We start from the raw sequence: 16343 nt of genomic DNA on the forward strand, positions 1-16343 counted from the left end.
CAGAGCAATTATTTACAACTTAAAACATATTCTACCCCTCACAACTGTATGCCATTGGAAAATCACAACCTCTCTGAACTTCTGTTTCCTCAAGGAGAAAACAAAAAAAAAGGAGACAAACACTTTATCTCATATGATTGTTGTGAATATTAAGTTAAATGTTCTCTATGACACACAGTGGAGAATTATTTTTAGAGTATTATCTAAATTATTCATGCTATTAGTAGATAGCTAGAGGTACCTAATAAAATGATGTCATATATTATGATTTATTATATATATATATATATATATATATATATATATATATATATATATATAATTGATTTCAGAGAGGAAGGGAGAGGGAAAGAGAGAAACATCAATGATGAGAGAGAATTATTGATCAGCTGCCTCATTCAGGTCCTCCACTAGGGACCGAGCCCACAACCTAGGCATATGCTCTGACTAGGAATTGAACTGTGACCTCCTGGTTCATAGATGGACATTCAACCACTGAGGTAGCCAGCTGGGCTGATAGGATTTCTTTAAAATACTAGGGTAAATGAGAATAGTCAGTTTAGTCTTGATGATTAAGTTATACAAGACTATCAAATTTTCTCCCAATAGACTTTTTTTTATTTTAGAAAGAACAACAAGAAGAAAAGTATACAAATATATTTTAAAAGTAGAATTATTTCAAGATGCAATCATATTCTTTCCCAAATACTATAATGAGAAACATATTAGGTGGTGTAGTTATACTTTGTCAGAAGATTTGTTTATACTCATCAAGTTTAAAATCTGACTATATAATATCATTAGCATCTTATTTTTGCTAGGTTCACATAATGTTATTCAAACACTATACAAATGAATCTCCTGAGACATGTTTCTTTTCTCTTTGAAGTTGAACTTACTTTAATGTTTGCATAGGGGCTCAAGTGGGAGCACAGTAGATATTTAAAAACTAAATGCAGCATGAAGCAGAGAATGAATAAACCTCTGCGTATATAATGTCTCCCTTCCATGCATGGGAGATGTGTGTAACGTACCTTTTATAAGGCACCTGCTCATATTCATCATGGCATGAAAGAGGCATAATAAATGTGGGGGGGAACACCCCAGTCAGGGAGCCAAATACTTCCATGAGTCTATTTACTAATCTATTTAATCTGATTCCATCTACAGAATAAGAGTTTTTATTTAGAAATATATTAGGGCTTATGGATGGGCCTAAAGGGTAGTGAAATAAGTCAGACAAATAACATAAAATTTCACTCATTTATGTAATCTAAATAGCAAAACAAACAAACAAACAAACAATAGATATAGGTTCATAGAAACAGAGACCAGAACTGACGGTTGTCAGAGGGGAGCAGGTTTAGGGGACTAGTTAAAAGAAATGAAGGGATTAAGAAGTCCAAATTGGTAATTGCAGAATAATCCTGAGGATGTAAAGTACAGCATAGTGAATATAGTCAATAACATTGTAATAACTATATACAGTGCCAGGTGGGTAATTGAAATATCGAGGAAACCATTTTGTTAAGCATACGATTGTCTAACTGCTATACTGTCCATCTAAAACTAATACAAAATAATATTAAAATATAAACTGTAATTGGAAAATAAAAATTTAAAAAGATACAAATAATAAAAGAACAGACAGCAAAAGAAAAAAAGAGAGAAAGAGAGAGAGAGATAAGGAAGGGAAAAAAGGAAGGAAGGAAAGAAGGAAGGAAGGAAGGAAGGAAGGAAGGAAGGAAGGAAGGAAGGAAGGAAGGAAGGAGGAAGGAAGAAAGGAAGGAAGGAAGATAAAAGGAAAAAAGGGGGGGTAGGAGGGAGGGAGGGAGGGAGAGTGGGAAGGAAGAAAAAAGAAAGAAAGAAAGAAAGAAAGAAAGAAAGAAAGAAAGAAAGAAAGAAAGAAAGAAAGAAAGAAAGAAAGAAAGAAAGAAAGAGAGAGAGAGAGAAAGAAAGAAAGAGAGAGAGAGAGAGAGAAAGAAAGAAAGAGAAAGAAAGAAAGAAAGAAAGAAAGAAAGAAAGAAAGAAAGAAAGAAAGAAAGAAAGAAAGAAAGAAAGAAAGAAAGAGTCCACAAGTGAGCCATTTCATTTTGGGGCTACATGAACTGGAGAAGAACTTGGTAACTTAATCTATATCCCCAACCATCAATTGAGAATGTGCCTGAGACTTACTAGCTGGATGGCTCTGAATTAGCTCAAATTTGTATACCCAGTCAATCTGCCCTGAGCTAAATAGATCTTGAATTAAGACTACTTTCATAAGAAAGTCAAAGAAAACATTCATTTATTATTTTTCAGGACAGTTAATATTTCAAGGGCTTTTAAGTTCCAAGAAAGAAAAAGGAACATTAGCTTTGACCATGTTAATTTACAGTTCATTTGGAGAAAGGGAAAGCATCTCAGTAGAATTGCTTCACTTTCGTACAAGACTCCTACAAGAGGATAATAGTCAGTGACTTATACAAGTATCGATCTGTCTGTTCTCCTCAGAGATGCTACCCTCATTATAACATCGATCTTTGTTTTCCTTACAGTGCATACCATGCACACATCAAATCAGTGTTGGCATTATGTAACCTAACTGCTCTCCTCTGAAATCAAGGTTTATAAAATTGGTCCAATCTCTTGTTACATATAAAAATATCTAGCCCTAGCCAGTTTGGCTCAGTGGATAGAGCCCCAGCCCCATGTTCGATTCCAGTCAAGAGCACATGGCTGGGTTGCAGGCTTGATCTCCAGGAGGGGATGTTCAGGAGGCAGCTGATCAAATTCTCATCATTGAATTTTTTCTCTCTCTCTCCCTCTCCCTGGGTGGGAATCCTAATCAATGTGTGCCATAAGTTCAAGACCAATTGGAGTGTAGGGGCCTTGTCTAGAGTATGCCAGATGCTTAAGCCCAATCTGAGTTTGGAAATCTTCATCAGAATATTCAAGGCTAATTTGCTATACTCAGATGCAAGAGCAAGGATGCAGACACTGTGCAGGTGTGTTTTTCTGTAACCCAAAAGACGTGTCACTATTTGGCTCACAGCCTCTTTTATCTAAAGGTATACTGAAATTAGTATAAAATTATGTTATTGACCCATCAGTGTGGGAAAGATATATTGCTAACCAGCTGGTATATGACTACTTTATAGACTGCTTTGTCTGATGGCTCCTTGGTAGCAATGACTACATGGGCTGCATTGTAGGGAAGATGTATTATAACCAACTGGTGCTGGCTCTTTTTACTAGGATGGCTGCTGTCTTTGCTACTGCATTAGTAAGAACTACCCTTGTAAGGCTACTTTGAAGAACTACTTTGTCGAATGGCTCCTTAGTGGCAATGGCTTCTTGGGCTGTAATAAAGACTCTCTCATATGCCTATGACTTCTCATGTCTTCCCTGTGTTCTAATACCCGGCCTCTAAAAAGGTCCGGTCCATAGCAGGAGGACTCAGACCCAATAGTTGGTGTAATCGATCAGAATGAAGGAATGAGTACTCCTGCAATTGCTATAGCGAGAAGGGTCAAGGAGAAACTTACTCCAACACCCTTCCTATCTGAAATCAATAAAAATACATTTAAAAAATATATATCTGCATCTATATCTATAATAGCAGTTTAAAACAATTAATGTACTTACATTGCCTTTACCCAAAATTATATAATATCATTTTGTTCTTCAGAAGTTCATACTTTTCTATTTGAAAAAACATTCTTCTCCCCCCCCCCCCCGCTCTCAATTGTTTTACTATTGTACAAGCCAACAGGGTTTTATTTGTGCTGTGATTTAGCCCAAATGCCATAAAATATGTCAATTGCCTATGGGAACATTGGACTCTGGGGCTGCCTCTACTGGATAAGTAGTCAAAGAACAGCAAACAATAAATAGAGTGAGTCTAACTCAGACATTAATTAAATCTTCCTTCAATTCCACCCAACTCAGCCCAAATTACAAAAGTTAGATATATATGACCTGACTCAAGATGTAGTTTAGTTAGGATTTTCTGCTTAGATCAAACCTTATCCATCCTGCACCTCAGTCTCCATTAGCTCTTAATCAAATAGACTGGACATTAAACATCCTGATATCTTGGGATATGGGGCATGCCGGTAGACAGAGGTAGCATGATTTGTGGCTAATGTCCTTTTACAGTGGCCAAGAATTATGATTGATATAGACTGAATAACTTCTTAATGCAGTCCTTTTCACTCCTGAATAGGCTGGGTATTAGGCAATATTTTCAAAAGGAAACTATTTAAATAATTAATTTATAAGGCATTAAATAAAAAGAGGCGGGATAAAGCTTAGGTAGCTGAGCAATAACAATAGTTTCAATAAGTGCATTTACCATGACGAGCATTGTTAATAAAAATGTCAGGTAGTGATGCTTTTTGAAGTGATTTCATGATGAGAGTATCTTCATTTACAGGACAGTTTTCATTCTGCCTAGGAAATAATGGCACCAAACAAAGCATTTACTGATTCACTGACACTCAGAATTGTATCAGATGCATGCTGACTGATGTTTCTTTGGGAAGAAAGGAGAACCAATTTTTATTTCAAGTAGTAAGTATATGGTAAAATGGCAATATCTTTATTTAGAGAAAATATAACATTCACATAATCAGCAATATCCACACTTTAACCATTGTTAATGTGGCATTAATGCTTACATCATAAACTTATAATCTACTGAATTAAAGTTTCTATACAAATGTTGCTATGGGTTGAATCTTAGCAAGCAGGTTGCCTTTGCTAAAAAATAAAAGACTTCCATAATTCAGTAAGAGAGACTTATTAACTTTCAAAGGGCAAATACATTTAACTACATTAAGGAAAACAAAAGTTACCTTGAAGTTTTCAAAGTATATCTTTCAACAAACTGTTCATAGAAAGTCTTCAATGTTAATAAGTGTTAAGGACAGAATCAGATTAAAGTAAATCCTATATAATAAAAGGCTAATATGCAAATAGACTGAACAGCAAAATGACCAGTCACTACAATACGCACTGACCACCAGGGGGCAGATGCTCAATGCAGGACCCATCCCCTGGTGATCAGTGTGCTCCCACAGAAGCAGAGCTCATGGCTGGCTAGCACAGCAGCAGTGATGGGAGCCTCTCCTTCCTCTGAGGCAGCATTAAGAATGTCCACCTGATGGCTTAGGCCCGCTCCTCAGTAGGACATCTACTGAGGGCTCCCGAACTGCAAGAGGGTGCAGTCCAGGCTGAGGGACCCCTCCCTCCAAGTGCACAAATTTTATGCACTGGGCCTCTAGTATTAAAATAAGCACCAATAAGCTTTTAAAAAGGCATCATAAAAATGCAAAAACAATGTAACTGAAAGCAAATGTTTAGTTTTCAATACAATTTCATTTCAGTACATTTATGCTTTTCACTTTTAATATAATTTCATTTCAATACATTTATGCCTAGAAAATTTACTTATCACTTCATCTTTCTACAATTAGTTTTATTTTCTGGTCCTGATGCATGTTTTTGTCTTGCTGACATTAGATTTGGCATTGTAGGCTAAAAGCAATGAAGAATAACTTTTCAACACATTAAAATTTTACTGAAGATCTCAATGTTAGGCTTTATAGGATAGAAGGCAAAGCAGGTTGTATTTTGCATTCTTTAAATGACATTATATATTTTTTATGTTTCTAACAAGAGTATAGTAGATTACTACCTCTAAAACATTAAAAAAAATTTGAGAATACTACTTCAAATGAATTATTGATTGACTGTTATCTCCCTGTTCAAGGGTAATTTGCAAGACAAACCATATAACCCAATATAGTTTTATTAAGATAATCAAAGTTTTTATTCAAATGTGTTGCATAAATTTAAATAAATATGTTGTACACCACGTACAAATACTAATAAACTCTTCTTAAAAATGAGGGCCTTTAATGTGTCATTATAATAATAATTAGAGCTAATAATTATTCAGTAATTGATGTTTCTGGCACTATTAAAAGTGTTTTGCATAGGTTAACTCATTTCATCTTTACAAAAATCCCAGGGTGTAGATAGGAACTGTTCCCTCCAACTGCTAGATGAGAAAACTGAGACAGGGAATTTTAACAACTTGACAAAAGTCATAATTGTAACAGATTAAGATGAGAACCAAGAAGGTCTAGCTACAGAGACATCAGTGTTAATCACTATTTTTATAAAATTGCCCCTTTGTACAATTTGCATTTCATAGTCTTTTTATGTTAGGATGTAGTTCTCTTCAGTTCTCTTAATGGCAAACAAATTACAAGCAAAAGTTGGACATGTCTAGTAATTGGTAAACACTAGCAGAGCTTCTGATAAAAAGGGAATTGTTAGGATTCATGAACTAAGAAGCTATCTAACATGAGAACTGTTTTGCCAATGGCAACAGTAAAGTACCACTCAACACTGGCAAAATTCTAAAGCCATCTGGACACTTCAGGATGACATGACAGCAGGTTAAAAAAAGCCATACCATATTGAGTTCTTTCTTGTTATTATGTTCTACCTATTACTTTACTCTAAATAGCAGGCATTGACAACCCAATGATCACCACCATGAGCAAAAATATAGAGCACAGAGGGATAAAAGGCAGGTTCCTTCTGTCCATGTAACCTGCAATCTACTCTGGAGACAATGCTTGAGCTTAAAGCAAAGTACCAACAATGCCAGGTAGCACAAGCTAGGAACAAAATCAATGGCACTATTAGCCATAAGGGAGGCCTTAATGAAGGAGAAGAAAAAATAATGTGTTCAAATGTGTTTTCTGAGCACCTTTTATGTATCGGGCACTTCCTGTGCTCTGGGCTTACGGTAAAGTCAAAATAAAACCCCTAGCTAACATTCCAGTGGGAAGGAGAAAACGAAAGAGAGAGACAGAAAGAGAGAGAGAGAGGGAGAGAGAGGGAGAGAGAGAGAGAGAAAGAGAGAGAGAGAGAGCAAGACCTGGTAAAACATAATCTATACTAATAATAGAGGAATATTCAAAACTTCTGGGATGCCGTCACAGTAACAGTAACAACTGAACAATAGGCTGCATTGGCTGACCAGTCCAGCGGGTGTGTGTGTATGTGTGTGTGTGTGTGTGTAGGGTTAATGAGGAATGACCAAATGACTGAACAGCATACTGTGTGGGGCAACCAGCAGGGAGGGGCAGTTAGGAGTGACCAGGCCAGCAGGGGGAAGTTGGGGGCTAAACAGGCCAGCAGGGGGGCAGTAAGCACTACCAGGCTGGTGGGGAAGCCATTAGGGATGACCAGGCTAGCAGAGGGGGGCAGTTGGGACGACCAGGCTTGTGCGGGGTGGTGTAGGGGGTGGGCAGTCAAGCCGATGGGGGGAGGGGGCAATTAGGGGTGATCAGGCCAATAGGCAGAGGTAGTAAGGGGTGATCAGGCAGACAGGCAGGTTTTCAGTTAGAAGCCAGCAGTTCCAGATTGTGAGAGGGATGTTAGACTGCCGGTCATCCCCCAAGGGGTTCCAAGTTGAAGAGAGTGCAGGCTGCGCTCAGGGTACTCCCTCCTGTGCATTAATTTCATGCACCGAGCCTCTAGTAAAAGGATAAAGAAGGACAAATTGAGTTATTTTAGTAGGAAGGTCAGAGAAGGCCTCTCTCAAGTTATGACACTTAAAATGGGACTTAAAGAAAGTCAGAAACAAATTAGTTAAAATTTTCAGTTTACCCTTTCTAGGCAGAAGGAATAGGGAAAAAAACAAAAAACAGAGATTCAGAGGTAAGAAAGGTCTGAAATGAAGTCAAAGAGGTAGCCAGGATAGAGCTTTATGGATATGGAGAGATCCTTGTGTTTTAGGCTATGGCAGTGGTCAGCGAACCGCGACTCACAAGCCACCTGCAGCTCTTTGGCCCCTTGAGTGTGGCTCTTCCACAAAATAACACGTGCAGGCATGCACATACAGTGTGATTGAAACTTCCTGGCCCATGCGCAGAAGTCAGTTTTCAGCCTGGGGAGTCTATTTTGAAGAAGTGGTTCTAACGCCAGGTCACACTCAAGGGGCCTCACATGGCTCACGAGCCATGGTTTGCTGACCACTGGTCTAGAGTACAGGAAGTTAGTGGAGCACCAGGAACAAGAGGCTGCCATGGAAGACATTGTAGGAGGCTCATTGTGGCGTCCCTGTGAAGATAGACAGTAGGAGCAAGAGAAGAAGCAGAAAGAACAAATGAGAGGCTACTGTACAAATCCTGGGAGGGAAGGTGATGGTTCTGACCAAAGTGTTAGTAGTGGAAACAGTGAAGAAGCTGAAATATTCAAAATTGAATCTAGAACCAACAGGATATGTTGATAAAATGGACAGTCTGGACTGGGAAGAAACAGAAAATAGCTACCGTGGTGATTTTAGAAAATTACACTGTTGATGCAAAACAGTAGTGCTCATGCAATGAAAAATGGCAAAGTACACCGGACGGAGAGCATGCATTGCTGCAGCCTGGCCACTGGGCATTGGGCCAGCTAGACATTTCACACCACACAACTGTTCTCTCACATGCTGACCTAGACATGAAATTGTAAGTATTAACAAATTGTACATACTAATATATATGTATATGTATATGTATATGTATATGTATATGTATATGTATATGTATATGTACATGTATATATGTAGTAAGTATATATATGTATTATAAGTATATATTTATTTAAATATATAATTATAAATAGATATATAGAGATATATATTTGCAGATATATAGTTATCAAATACATCATGTCCATTTTTTAAAAGACTAATATTCCCTTTACTTAACTTTATTTTTTAAAAATATATTTTATTGATTTTGTACAGAGAGGAAGAGAGAGAGAGATAGAGAGCCATCGATCAGCTGCCTCCTGCACACCCCCCGCTGGGGATATGCCCGCAACCAAGGTACATGCCCTTGACCGTAATCGAACCCGGGACCCTTCAGTCCCTAAGCCGATGCTCTATCCATTGAGCCAAACCGGTTTGGGCGCCCTTTACTTAACTTTAAAGAGCAAGTAAAAATGGTATCATGTATTCCAAAAATTGTAGTGACCACAAAAGCATTCATACAAAGGAATAAAAAAAAAATGTAAGCACCTCTTCTAATACATTGTCCATTAAGAGTTACTATTTCATAACGATTTACCTTGAATCTTGCTCTAAATCAAGTGCCTTAGCACTGTCAGAAGGGGCAAGAAACAGAGTAGCAGAGACACAATAAACATGCATTACACTATATTTATCTTAATTTATTTATTCCACAAATGCTTCCTCTGTGTGCGCGTACACATCAAGCATTATGTAAGGTGATAGGGCTGTAGAAATGGATAAGCAGCCCTAGGCCATTATCTAGTTATCTCCGTGTCTGGCAAGAAGGTGCCCTTGAGTATGCAATTACAAGTGATGAGCTGTAAACAAAGTGTATTAAGGAAATACAAGGTTCCAGTAGCCTGTACAGCAAAGGGACTGGGCACTTCATAACAAACACATTTTAACATGATAGAGTTTTGTTTTTTCAGTTAGCAGATTGTTTATTCTTAAGAGGAAGGCTTTCCAGTGATTTAAAATCTCTACGTGGACATTAAACATTAACTACTTCAATGTCTCTGGGTATGAGAAAATAGTAAGTAACCTCAAATAGGCTTTGGTTTGGTTTTTTGGTTACTTATTTGTTATTGTTGGTGGTGGTGATGGTGTTAATCCTCACCTGAAGATATATCTCCCATTGCTTGTCAAAGCGAGTAGAAGAGAAGGAGGGAGAGAGAGAGAGAGAGAGAGAGAGAGAGAGGGAGAGGGAGAGAGAGAGAGGTGAGGCATATCAACTCATTGCCTTCCTAACAGGGGCAGGGAGCAAACCAACAACCCAAGTACATGCCCTTGACCAGGAATCGAACCCATGACCCATGTCCCTTCTTCGGGGGCAGGGGGTATGGACACCCTCTAACCACTAAGAACACTGGCCATGAATGAAAAAATGAGTCAATCTGTTTAGAGAAAGAATGAAAGAGGAATAGAATTTTCAAGACGGAGAGAAAAACTGAGAAACCTTTAAAAAGAAGGAAAAAGTACCAGCTGCTCTTTCACCTTTCCACCTCTTACACACATGCTACATTTCCAGTCTCCACAAAGACCCTGCAGTAGTTTCTGAGATGGAGCTAATATTGAAAAACCAGACACTGTATCCCATTATTTTTAACACTTAATACACATTGAGTGGCCAGATTATTATGATCTCTGAAATCATAATAATCTGGCCACTCAGTGTATATCCTATATAATAAAAGGCTAATATTAAGTTCAAGGAGCCTTGGTAGCTGGCGCAATAGGTACCATGTATATATTTTTTTAAGTTTAGTGAACAGTACTGTTTCAAAGGCATACACTGTCAAGGCCTTTGGCAGAGTAAGGGGGTTTGTGCTGCACAGCAGGGACCCTCAACTTTCGTACCTGCATCAGAGAGATGAGCCCCCAAAACATCTCCACCATTTACAGAGAACTCATACAACTTAACAAAAGGAAAATAAACAACCCAATCAAAAAATGGGCAATGGACCTAAATAGATCCTTTTCAAAAGAGGACATACAGAAGGCCAAGAGATATATGCAAACATGTTCAAAGTCATTAATCATCCCCAAGGATGCACATCAAAATGACAATGAGATGCCATCTCACATCTGTCAGAATGGCTATCATCAACAAATCAACAAATGACAAGTACTGGAGAGGATGTGGAGAAAAAGGAACCCTCATGCACTGCTGGTGGGAATGCAGACTGGAACAGTGTAAAGTGTGCCTGGGAAGGCACATGAGCATTTCTTTAATTATTGTCAGCTGAGTCCAGCGGCTTTGGCAGAGCCACGTCCTGGAAACATACTGTGCCAGAGGTAGGTACTTTGTTGGCCTGACCCTTAGCTCAGGTGCCAGAGGGTGGGTTTCATTATCTAAATTCAGCCAGGGGCAAGAAACGGACGCACTGATCCAGGCTTAGCCAGGAGTGACGATTACAAAGAAGCCACAAAAATGAAAAATTGCAGCTTTATCTTTAACCATGATTATAGCTTGATCTTTAACCATGATTTCACGTAATTTCCTTTGTTTTAAACTCCAGTAAAACTTCCTAGAATTATCTATAAGTATAAAACCCTAATACGTAAATAGAACGAATGGCGGAACAACTGAACAACTGCTCACTATGACATGAGCTGACCACCAGGGGGCATGCACGAAACATGGTGGGCATTGGCAGCAGCAGAAGGCGGCAGAGTGCAGAACATGGTGGACATTGGCCACAGCAGGATGATGGAGCTGGTGAGTGGGGGTTCCAGTCACTATCACTGGGGCGAGGCTTCTGGTGGTTACTGAAAATTCTTTGCTCCTGTGGGCCACAGTCCTGCTGAGCACTCGCAACTGCTGCCAGTGCATGGCACCAGCCCTGATTGGTTGGCACTGTCAGCAGGTGTGAGTGGCGGCTGCTGGCCCCAATCACCCCTCAGGATTTCCCACCTCCCCCTGCCCCTGAGGGGCAATTAGGGCCAGAAGCTGCCTCTTGCACCCCCTGCCAGTAATGGCCCTGCTCATACCCGCTGCTAGCACCAGCCCCAATCACTCTGTGTCAATTGCGGGTGCAAGCAGGGCCAGCACTGTCAGTTCATGGGAGTGGCAGTGGTGGGAGCAGGGCTGTCAGCAGATGGGGGGCCATGGCAGGAGGGACCAGGCGGAGGCATGAAGGATGGGCCGAAACCTGCCCCTGTGTGCACCGCAGCCTCCTGGCCGACAGATCCTTTCAAGTTGCATGAATTCCTGCACTGGGCCCCTAGTACTGTATAAAATAAATGTGCTGCACTGGCTCTGGGTCACTGTTTCTCCATCAGAGGGCCAGATGCCCCACCCAGTCCCAGCTTTCCCTACTGTCCCTGTGTCTGTCTCTTTCATTTTCTCAATCCCCAGTCAGCCCTACTCAGGACTCATGTCCACTCTCTAGTTGTGCTGGTCACATTCCAAGAAATACTTATAGTGCAGCCACAGTGAAGAACACTATAGAGTTTCCTCAAAAAACTAAAAATGGAACGCCCATTTGACCCAGTGATCCCACTTCTAGGAATATACCCCAAGAAACTAGAAATACCGATCAAAAAGGATATAAGCACCCCTATGTTCATAGCAGCACAATTTACCATAGCTAAGATTTGGAAACAACCTAAGTGCCCATTAGTAGATGAGTGGATTAAAAAACTGTGATACATCCACACAAGGGAATACTACACTGCTATAAAAAGGAAGGAACTCCTACCATTTGCAACAGCATGGATGGAACTGGAGAACATTATGCTAAGCGAAATATGTCAGTAGGAGAAAGATAAGTATCACATGATCTCACTCATTTGTGGAATATAATGAAAAACATAATCTGATGAACAAAAACAGATCCAGAGACAGAGAAGCATCAATCAAACCGTCAAATCTCAGAGGGAAGGCAGAGGACGGTGGGGGGAAAGAGGAGAGATCAACCAAAGGATTTGTATGCCTGCATATAAGCCTAATCAATGGACACAGACACTAGGTGGGTAAGGGCATGAGGGGGGGAAAGGGGTGTGCGGGGACAATGGGGGGATAAGGACACATATGCAATACTTTAATGAATAAAGAAAATTTTTAAAAAATAATAAAATAAAATAGTTCAAAATAACCTTGGGACTAGGTCTAAAGCTACCTTGTGTCCCAAAGAACTGTTTGTAAGTATTAAAAGAAAGCAGATATTTATGTCTGCAGAATTGAGCACTACCGGACTAAAAATTAAAAACATTGTTTACAATTGTGTCACTACGTATAAGGTAAGGTTAATAAGGACTCCATTGTAGCTTTAATAAATAATTCTCTGTAAAAAAATAAATAAATAAATAAAATAAAGAACCTAAACTGAAAATTGTAGATTGAATTCTGTATATTGTTTATGCTATAAAAATAGAAATTTAGTCAATAGATTTGTATTTTAGGAAAAATTTTAACTCTACTTTAAAAAATATTGTAAATGAATGTATATTTATATGTTTTGAGCCAAAATAAAATATTTACCATGGGCTTATATAACTTTCATGATCCCCTGCTTCAGCCAACTTATCTAATTAGATACCAGTCCCAATAGCCTTTATTGTATTTCTGCCATCATCAGAAAAGTACTGGGAGAAAAATCAATTGGAGGACTTTGCTCCTTTATGAAGACAAAAATGAGATGAAATTAATTTAATTTGGCAATAAAGCTATTTTTTTTAGTTTGAATTAAAATCCTATAACAGTTTTATGCTCAGCTATGTCTATTGAGAGATGACAGGCTGCCAGTAATGTGGCTTTTATGACAAAGTAATAAGTTTGGGATTAATCTTAGTTTGGAATTATGTGATGTGGGCCCAAACAACACTAACTCGGTGAAAAACAAATCACCCACCAGCTTGGGGACATAAAAGCAAGTGTCTTAGAGTTCTGTGTAGGATTTGTGGCTCACTGAACAGTTAAGGTGAAACCCCAAGGAGCTGTCCCTTCTAAACAAGCACTCCACTGCAGGCACTAGCAACAGGGGAGCCTTTGCAGGACATGTTGAAGAATGCCCCTAGATTATTTATTACCTTAATAATAATCTATGCAGGACACAGTAGGATATGGAGTTCCTCAGAAAATTCATCAAAAGGAAAAAAGAAAGAAGAAAGCAAGCAAGAAAGCAAGAAAGCAAGAGAGCAAGAAAGAAGGAAGGAAGGAAGGAAGGAAGGAAGGAAGGAAGGAAGGAAGGAAGGAAGGAAGGAAGAAAGAAAGAAAGAAAGAAAGAAAGAAAGAAAGAAAGAAAGAAAGAAAGAAAGAAAAATTTAAAACACTTTTTTTAAGGAAGAACTAATATCTATATGAGCAAAACAAACTTGTTAATTTTGTTATAACCAGCTACTAGGTATAAGACTACCAGTTCCAGAGATTTGTATGCATATGCAAATGACTAACTCTAAAGACATAGAATAATAGAAGTTAAGGCTTTAAAATCGCTAGTCTAGTTCAACCTTTTCATTTCTACATAATGAAATAAGACCTGTTATGAGATTCATAACATGCTTTCCCCATGGAGAAACTAATTCGATATATTTTTAAAATTGCAAATAGAGATGCAGAAACACAGATGATGCTAAATTCTTCAAAAGAGCCACTTCTGATGCTTACTGTGCCCCATAGAACGAAAGTTGAGGGAATGAGGAAGGAAGAGACAGGTAGATAACCTCAAATTTTTATTTCTTTTTGGGCTATATAGACTGGCCAACTCTTTGCAGAATGCCCAAAATTTAAGAATTTGATCCATCAAATTTCCTAATAAGTAAACATTCCTTTGGGATGGTGAGACTATGGTAGCAATTTATAACATTTCTATTATTTGCTTTTATGTCCTGTCCAATCAATACACAATATGTCCTACAATATCAAGTATTGACAAGGATGTAGAAGAACTGAGACTCTAATTTACTGCTGGTGGGAATGTAAATTAGTACAACTACCAATGAAAAGTAAAGTTGAAGGTATATATGCCCTTCATTCCACTAGTCCCACTCCTAGACACATGTCCTAGAGAAACTTTTCCATTGTGCTCAATGAGTCATTCACAAGAATGTTTATTGTTACATTTATACATTTGCAAAAAATAAATAAATAAATAAAGGAAGGAAGTCAACTTAAAATATTAATATTTTACATATTTATACATTTGCAATAAATAAATAAATAAAGTCAACTTAAAATATTAATATAAAAAGAATGGATCAATACATTCTGATCTATTCACTCTAGGAGATCATACCTAGCAGCTAAAATGACTAAGCTGGAAGTTGAAAAAGATTACCTATATTATAAGTCATTCTTAAAAAGGTTAAAAACATCTGCATATGTATACATACATATTGCCAGTTTAGGACCAATCAGGCTTACACATATATACTCACTGCACACATTATACAAAACATATATTTATGTCAAATATATATGTATTATATTTTATAAGTATACTTATTTGTAAGCATAAACATATATAGAAATAAAAATACCATGTTTAGAATAGTACTTATTTCAATAGAGGAAGGAAAGAGATTCAGAAATGAGTACACAAAGGGTTAAAACTATATCTGTACTATCATGCTGATTTAAAAATGTAAAAGAGCCGAAGCCGGTTTGGCTCAATGGTAGAGCGTCGGTTTGTGGACTGAAAGGTCCCGGGTTCGATTCCGGTCAAGGGCATGTACATTGGTTGCGGGCACATCCCCGGTAGGGGGTGTGCAGGAGGCAGCTGGTCGATGTTTCTCTCTCATTGACGTTTCTAGCTCTCTATCTCTCTCCCTTTCTCTCTGTAAAAAATCAATAAAATATATTTTAAATTAAAAAAAATGTAAAAGAAATAAAAGTTGGCAAACTGATATGATTTTGAAAAGTTTATAAAGGGCCCTTATATTTTCAGTATATTGTTGCTTTACCTTTCTAGATGAAATATTTCATAATTATGTAATACAGGTAATTACATATTTTTCCTAAATTAAAGGTTTAGCAAACTCTTTAAGATATGTAAACATAGAGAGAAATAAACTAAATAACCAAGAGCCACTGTGTTTAGTCCCCATTTTTCTATAGCTCCTATGGATTCTACTCCTAGAAACAAGGATCACACCAGAATTCTTTGTTTAATAATGCATTTTTAAAAATATGTTTTTATTGATTTCAGAGAAAAAGGGAGAGGGAGAGAGAGGTAGAAAAATTAATGATGAGAGAGAATCACTGATCCACTGCCTCCTGCCTGCACACAGGGGATTGAGCCTGCAACCCAGTCATGTGCCCTGACTAGAAATCGAACCGTGACCTCCTGGTTTATAGGCCGATGCTCAACCACTGAGCCAGGCCTGCCAGCCTAATAGTGTATTTTTAATAATGTTTTGGAATTTTAATCAATATCAGGTTCAAAATTCTAAGACTGATTGCTTGCTGAATTTTTTGAGGAAAGAGATATTCCAGGGACAGTGCAAAGAATGTAAGGTCTTTTTTTATGGAAACAAAAAATAAATGGAGGCCTTTCGTCCATGCTCCCCTTATCATAAGGTAGTTAGCTCCAAGAACACCAGGAAATACAATTTTTATTTCAGAAACTAGAAAAATTGAAAGTAGCAAAACCAAACTGTAAAGCTACTCTCCACCCCCTGGTTTTATCAGCACAGATAAAGGCACCCAGACAATTGACCACATTATTTCAGAGTCCACTATGAGTATCTCAGGTTGTTTGGGTCATTTAGGTTTATGAGTAGAAGAAAATTAAACTCAGCTTAGACTTTAATCTGCTGCTGGGGATCGTGAACAACGATA

The sequence above is a fragment of the Pipistrellus hanaki genome (genome assembly GCF_964339955.1).
Source record: "Pipistrellus hanaki genome assembly, chromosome: 2".
In the NCBI taxonomy this organism is placed as follows: Eukaryota; Metazoa; Chordata; class Mammalia; order Chiroptera; family Vespertilionidae; genus Pipistrellus; species Pipistrellus hanaki.